The sequence below is a fragment of the Rhinolophus sinicus genome, linkage group LG03 (genome assembly GCF_036562045.2).
Source record: "Rhinolophus sinicus isolate RSC01 linkage group LG03, ASM3656204v1, whole genome shotgun sequence".
NCBI lineage: Eukaryota > Metazoa > Chordata > Mammalia > Chiroptera > Rhinolophidae > Rhinolophus > Rhinolophus sinicus.
The window spans coordinates 176,843,625-176,851,141 of record NC_133753.1 but is presented as its reverse complement, the minus strand read 5'-3'; positions in this window follow the sequence as shown (position 1 = coordinate 176,851,141).

Genomic DNA, 7,517 nt, shown 5'->3' with positions numbered 1-7,517 from the left:
GGTTTTCAATTCCTTACTCTCTCTTCTTGTGGTACTCCTATAATGTGACTCTTGGTACGCTTGATATTGTCCCGGAGGCCCCTTAAACTCCTCCATTTTTTGACTTCTTTTTCTTTTTGTTGTTCTGATTGGGTGTTTTCTGCTACCTTATCTTTACATCGCTGTTTTGGATCCTCTGCTATATCTAATCTACTGTTGATTCCCTGTAATATATTCTTCCTTTCCATTATTGTATCCTTTGTTTCTGACTGGTTCTTTTTCATGGTTTCCATCTCCATTTTTATGCTTCCTGTCTCTCTGTTGAAGTTCTCCCTGAGATCACTGAGCATTCTTATAACCAGTGTTTGGAACTCTGCGTCTGATAGATTGCTTATCTTCACTTCGCTTAGTTCTTTTTCTGGAGCTTTGTTCTGTTCTTTTATTTGGACTATGTTTCTTTGTCTCCCCATTTTGGCTGCCTCCCTGTGTTTGTTTCTGTGCATTAAGTAGGGCTGTTATATCTTCTGATCTTAGTAGAGTGACTTATGTAGTAGTTGTGCTGTGGGGTTGAGTGGCGTAGTCTTTTCTGGTCACCTGAGCCATACACACCAAGTGTGTCCCTTGTGTGGGTTGTGTGTGCCCTCCTCTTGTAGTGGAGCCTTGGTTAATAATTGTGCATCAAAGGGAGGAACTGACCCTTGGGTTCACTACTTGTGAGGACTGGCCTTGACTACAGTGGAATAGTTGTTGTGCGGGGGCTGATCCTACAGAGCAGGATCTGTCTCAACAGGACTCTGGTGCCTGTCCAATCCACCCCTTGGGTGTGTTGTACTTGGAGGTGGCTGGGTAATGCTCCAGCTTGTTTCGAAGCTGGCCATTGGGGGTGCCAGTCCCAGGACCACCTTAGAGGGGATCCTCTGTAGGTCAAGTTCAGCCACAGTCCATGCCCCACCCAGGGCCACCTGACAGGAGCCAAAAAGATCCGCAGGTGGCTGCCTCCCATGCTATCCTTGTAAGCACCCTGAGAGGCCAAGCTACAAACCAAGGCTAGCTGTCACCATGCCAAGCTTAGGGCTGCTCAGTCAGAGGTACAGGACACGTGAAGCCAGATGCTGCTTGTCTGGGTTCTTCAAACCTTAAGAGACCCTAGGAAAGTCTGCAGCTTGAGCCAAGGCAGGCAGTCTGCATGGAAAAGCCATTAGAAGAGGCCTGGGTGTGCCGGAAAGTTCGGCGGGGCTGGGTCTTGAATCACCAGGGTGTGGTAAATGAAGGGTGGAGGGTTCGATATGGCAGCTGCCTGTGTCCACATGTGGGGAAGGGGTAAGGCTCAACAAAGAAAAAAATGGCCTCTACCAGTTCCTCCCTCCAGGAGAAAGCCACATCTCTAGGCCCTGTTCCAAGCCAGACAACTCACTTCCCCACCATGTGTCCCTGTCTCCTTTCCAGCTACTGCCCCAGCGCTGGAACTCAAAGCGAGTGATTCTGTTGTTGGGTAAGTCTGTACGTAATCCTTTTAAGAGGAGCGCCTGTGAGTGCAGCTGCCCTTTGTTTCACTCAGTCACAATCTCTGCTGATTTTCACAACCAGAAATTATGGGGACGTCTCTCCCTGGCAATGGAACCCTGGGCTGGGGTGGGGCTGGGATCTCTTGCTCCTCTGGGGATGGGGGGAAACCCTCACAGCCAAAATATCCCTCCTAATCTTTAATAGTCACATGCGGTGTGGGACCAACCCGTTCCACATTTCTAACCCCTCCTACCAGTCTGGAGGTGGCTTCTGCACGTCCTTAGTTGAAAGTCTTCAGTTCAGCTTGATTTTAGGCGATTCTCATTAATGGTTATTTTGTATTATAAAGCAGTTGTCATTTTGATGTGGTTGTGAGAGAAGATAAACGCAGCGTTTACCTACTGCACTATTTTGGTTGGTCCCCCCAAGTAGGCATTTCTTTTAATTGGTTTTGAAAGTAACTGTGAACTCATTAGCTTGAAATATGTCTTCAGTGAAGTTGTTTCTCTCCTTATATCTTTGAGTCTTCATATGAAGGAATCTCTGAAATACAAAGTCCCTGATGGCAAGGTTTTTTCTGAAAGCGTCATGGATAGTATTGATTATATGGATCATTCTGTGTGATTGACTTGAAAATCCTTTTGTACCTTAATTTTTAATTACTTTCGTTTTCATTTAGAGATACATATATTTTCTTTACATTCTTTCCTTTCTCTAACTTCTATTACTAATTATGTCTAATTGTTTTCTCCACCCTTTCTTGGTCGCTTCAGGGGAAATACTAGTTGTTTTTCTGTGTTTGATCTTTTCCTCTCAGGTTTCATCTGAACACTCTCCGCCTTCCTGTAATTTGAACTAAATGAATTGTCCTTGATTATGAATAGGAATATTAGTGAACCAGGGGGCATATTAGTCACATGTTATTGTATAGTAAAGTGTCATCTTTCTTCTTTTTTTTTTCCATTCCTGCTCTATTGAATCAGAATTTCTAGGGTTGGGTCAGGGAACTCGCATTTTTAACAAGCAGACCAGTTCATTCTGACACACGCTCAAGTGTGAGAACCACGGTCTACCGGGAGCACACCCACAGTGGTTGGTGCAGAGTCTGATTCAACTTATAACTTCTGACCCACCGCTTCTGGGCCCCCTACTGGCCAGATCCTTTCACCCACACTGCATCACCTGAAATTGCATCATGTCAAAGCCCATCTATCCTTTTGATGCCCATCACATCAAAGCCTGAATTCCATGATGACTCCATCCATCCTCTGTTCTGAGTCAGCCTCCACGGACACAGGGAGCTCTGGCTCATTGCCTATTGTTAACTCAGTCAAGGCTGTGGCTTCTGCTTCCTACCTTCAAAATACAGTCCTGTGCTGTGACCTGATAGGATCACTGGGTTCTTCCCTGGTCAGCATAGATTTTAGTTCTACCGAAGAAATCTCTCACCACCAAGGAAATGAAATAATTTTTTTCTGGTTGATTTACATATTGAAATTAAAGATGTAAAAATATTTATTGGTGAGTTCAGTCCATTTACATTTAGGGTGATTATTGATATGTGAGGATTTCCTGTCATTCTTTAGTTTTTTGGTAAGGCTGTGTCTCCATTGTTTCTTTGTCTGTTATTTCTGTGTGGTGGTATTCTATGATGTTTCCCTCTGTTTCTTCTTTTATTACAGTATATATTTCAGTTCTGGATTTTTTTTTTTTTTTAGTGGTTACCCTTAAGTTTATGTAAAAGAAAGTTTGATATTTAGAGTATTCCATTTTCTTCAGCACGCTTACTTTCTCCATTCCCATATTCTGGTTCAGGCCTTTACTTTCCCCCTTTTTATGTTTTGGTTGCCACAAATTGTCCCTGTTGATGGTGGTCGAATAGTCTCCTTTAGTATTTCTTGTAGTGCAGGTCGTGTATTAGAAAATTCCCTCAGCTTCTGTATGTCTGGAAAGGTCTTTATTCCTCCTTCGTATCTAAAGGATATCTTTGCTGGATATTTTATTCTTGGCTCATAATTTCTCTCTTTCAATACTTTGAATATTTGGTTCCACTCCCTCCTGGCTTATAGAGTTTCTGCTGAAAAATCTGATGATGATCTAATGGGCTTTCCTTTGTACGTCACTGACGTCTTTTCCCTGGCTGCCTTGAGGATTCTTTCTTTGTCGTTGATTTTAGACAGCTTCAATACAATGTGCCTTGGAGAAGGCATGTTGGGATTGAGGTAATTAGGTGTTCTATTTGCTTCTTGGATTCGAGGATCCAGTTCTGTCCACAAGTTTGGGAAGTTCTCATCAACAATTTGTTTGAATATATTCTCTATTTCCTTCTCTCTTTCTTCTCCTTCTGGTATGCGCATTATTCTTATATTGCTCTTTCTGATGGAATCAGAAAATTCTTGTAGAGTTCTTTCATTTCTTTTAAGTCTCAAGCCTCTTCTTCCATCCGTGTAATTTCCATTTTCTATCTTCGATGTCACTGATTCTTTCCTCCATCTGGTGAACTCTACTACCTAAACTGGTTATTTCATTCTTAATTTCTTCTATTGAGTTCTTCATCTCCAGAAATTCTATTTGGTTCTTTTTTAAAATTTCAATCTCTTTCGTAAAATGCTCATGTTGTTCTTTGATTGTGTTTCTGAGTTCATTAAACTGCCTTTCTGTGTTTTCTTGCATCTCGTTGAGTTTTTTTCAGAACTGCAATCTTGAATTCTCTGTCATTTAAGTCACATATTTCCATATCTTTAAGTTCCTTTTCTGGAGACTTTTCACTTTCTTTCTGAGCTGTCTTGTTGCCTTGGTTATTCATGGCAATTACTGATTTATTATTTCTCTTCCTAGACATCTACAGGAGTGGCTTCTGCAACAAGTTGATAGGAAGAGGTCTTTCTTTTGTTTTCCAGTACTTGTTGATAGAATGTTTTATTTTCTTTCCAACTGCAGCCTTTTTTTCTCTCTCACATGGTAGTGCTATGTTTTCTCTGCACTATTCCAGCTTCTCACCCAATGGGGGGATTCCCTGGGAGACGGGCTTCTCCTCTGTTAATAGTTCACCTGGGTCACAGGGCGCAGTGTCCATGTGGATATGCGGAGAGCTTTTGAAGTTCCAAAGCTCTTCCTGCACCAGATTCAGAGCCCGTATATTTCAGCAGTTCTGTTTACTCCTGCAGGGATCTGCCCAGATAGGTGGGGCCAGGGCTGGGGTGAGTTGTGAGAGGTGGCCCAGAGCAATGGCAGCAACCACCACCACAGCTGGTCCTGCTTCCACAGCTCCCTCCCCTTTGCCAGAACTAGTTGGGTTGCAAATCTGTGTCTGCGGTCCACAGTTCTCAGAACAGCAAATATTCTGTTCTTTTGATCTGACACTGCTATAGTTCCGCTTCTAGCACCGGGCAGTTCAGGACGGGGCGAGCTCTGGGAGGGTAGGGAGGGGGCCGTTAGTCTCAATGCCTAAGGCTTCCGTTCTCTGCTTGGCAGTGAGGGCTTAAACCACCGTTTTCAGCCTTCTTCCCTCAGTCTTTTCTCCGAGGTCTCTGCCATGAACGTTGGGTTCAGCTGTGTTATATGCTGCCCCCTCAGCCCTGTGGGCCATGAGCAGAGCCCTAGCAGTCCAAGTTCTTCCCTCTCCCGCAGCTGCGGTAGTTCCGGGAAGCAGCGAGCTCGGAGCGCTGAGCGAGGTCTGCGTCCTGTGCCCGCAGGGCTCTGTTTCCGTACTTCTCCCTTCCCTCCTCCTCCGCTCGCATGATTTGCCCACCTGTAGGTGAATTCAGTAGTGGGCCTCTTCGTCTTGCCTGTCTGCTGTGCAGGGAGTCCTTTGTGGAGCTATTGTTGTTCGATTAGTTGTAAAGTCCAGGGGAGCTTTACAGAGGCTCACCTCACGCCACCATTTTGATGACGTCCAAGTGTCATCTTCCAAGAAGTCAGTTTGAAAGCCAGAGACTCCTGCAAATGCCCATTATACCTTCCTTGCTTTCTGTTGTCTCAACCACACAGGTATTTAATTTGTTCCTGCTTCACGTGAGGATTGATTGGGGTTACTTGTTACTTTTATTCTGACGAGGAAAAATCAGCCATAATTTTTAAGGGATCTTCATCAGTTGTGATTGGAAGTTAGATCTCATTTCTAATCCTGTGTGCATGATGCTGCTGAATTTTTTACTTCTCTGATCTTCACTTCCCTTAACTCTAACACAGTTCTTACCATAATAATACCATTCCCATTTATCATACAGGATTATGAAGGTCAAATAAAATAGTATGTACGAAAGTGCTTTTTAAGTACAAAAGCTTTATACAAAATGTTGAATTTAAATGAGTTGTTTTTTTCAGTTAATATATTTGCTGAAAAAATTAAATGTACATATTGAATTAAATGTACATTAAGTTTTATAGGAATTTCCTTCCTAATCTTCTGAAGAGGAAACAGAAACATGTGAAGGGTAAAATATTATTTTTAGTGAATCACCGACATTGTATTTCATTTGTCTGAGGCAAAACAGAATATTCTAAAATACCTAACTACATATTTTACATTGATCTCCTTAAAGGGGAAACCCCATTTCCTCTCCATAATTCATTCATTGGTGCCAAAGCTGGGGTTCTTTATAAAAGCAGTGACACTTTCTCTATTTCAAAATAGGAACAGTACCCTTAGCAAAAGCATAACGCTGTAGGAAAATAGGACTGAATCAAAATGAAAACTTTTGTGGAACAGTAGGCACCACAAGTAAAGAGACAAGCCTCAGAGAGAAATGTTTGCAATAAATATAACTGAAGGAGGAGGGTCCAGGATACATTAAAAAACAAAAGAACCTCCTACAAATCAATGACCAGATGATAGCCATGCATTAATACAGCAGTTCTCAAACTTTTTTTGTCTCAAGACCCGTTTATACTCTTAAAAAATTGAGAACCCTAAAGAGTTTTTTGGATATAGGTTCTATCTGTTGGAGTTCGTGCATTAGAAATTAAAAGACAGAATTTAAAGTATTTTGAATAATACATGTGCATTAATTATGGCAAATAACATACAAAACAAGTTTACTGAGAAGAGAGGCATTGTACGTTTTTGAAAACCTTTAATGTCGAGCTTAACAAAAAGCAGCTGGATTCTCATAATCTGCTTCTGCAGTCAGTCGGTTGTTCTATATTTTAGTTAAAGAATACAAAGAAAATCAAGCTTCATGTGATAGGAAATTGGAAAAGGAAGGCCCCCAGTGTCCTAAGGCCACACTTAGAACTGCTGCCTTAGAAAAACGGGTAAAATACATGAACAGAAAAAGCTTGAATAGTCAATATGAAAAGATGATCATTGTCACATAATCAGGAAAATATGATTTAATAATTGTTTCATGCTTTCAGATTGGCCAAAGGCAAAAAGTCTCAAGATCAAGTACTGGTGAGGATGGAGAATAGAACACTTTCATTTCTTTTAGAGTAAAATTGGTTCAATTTGATGAGTCTATGAAAGTTGAAGAGATGTTCACCGTATGACCCAACAACTCTAGAGTCTTACTTCTCAAAGTATGCACAGAACAGCATGGGCTTCACCTGGGAATTTTGACACAATGCAACTTTCAGGTCCCACCCCAGACTTTCTGAGTGAGAATCTGCACTTAACACGATTTCTTAGGAGATTCATACTCGCCTTAACGCTTGAGAAGCAGTACTCTCCAGAACCCATGCGCATGTGTACAAGGAGACCTACATGGATGTTCACAGCCGAATTGTTTGTAATTAGGAAAAGTTGGAAATACCTAAATGTCTGTAAACAAGAAAATGGATCAGTCGTGGCCTAGATAAAAGATGGCAAAGAGTGAAGCAGTTAAAATGTGTGCCTTGATCAGTAATATCCGTGGCAAACCCTTGAAAAACATTGAATCAAAATGAGCTGTCAGAAGATCAACTATATGCCATTTAAACACTTTTGAAAAATACTGTTAATGTTACTTACACAGAAAATAGAATCATCAGTAGGAAACACGTCATTCAGAAAAGTAATTCCCTTTCAAAACGGAGGAAGAGGAATGGAACTG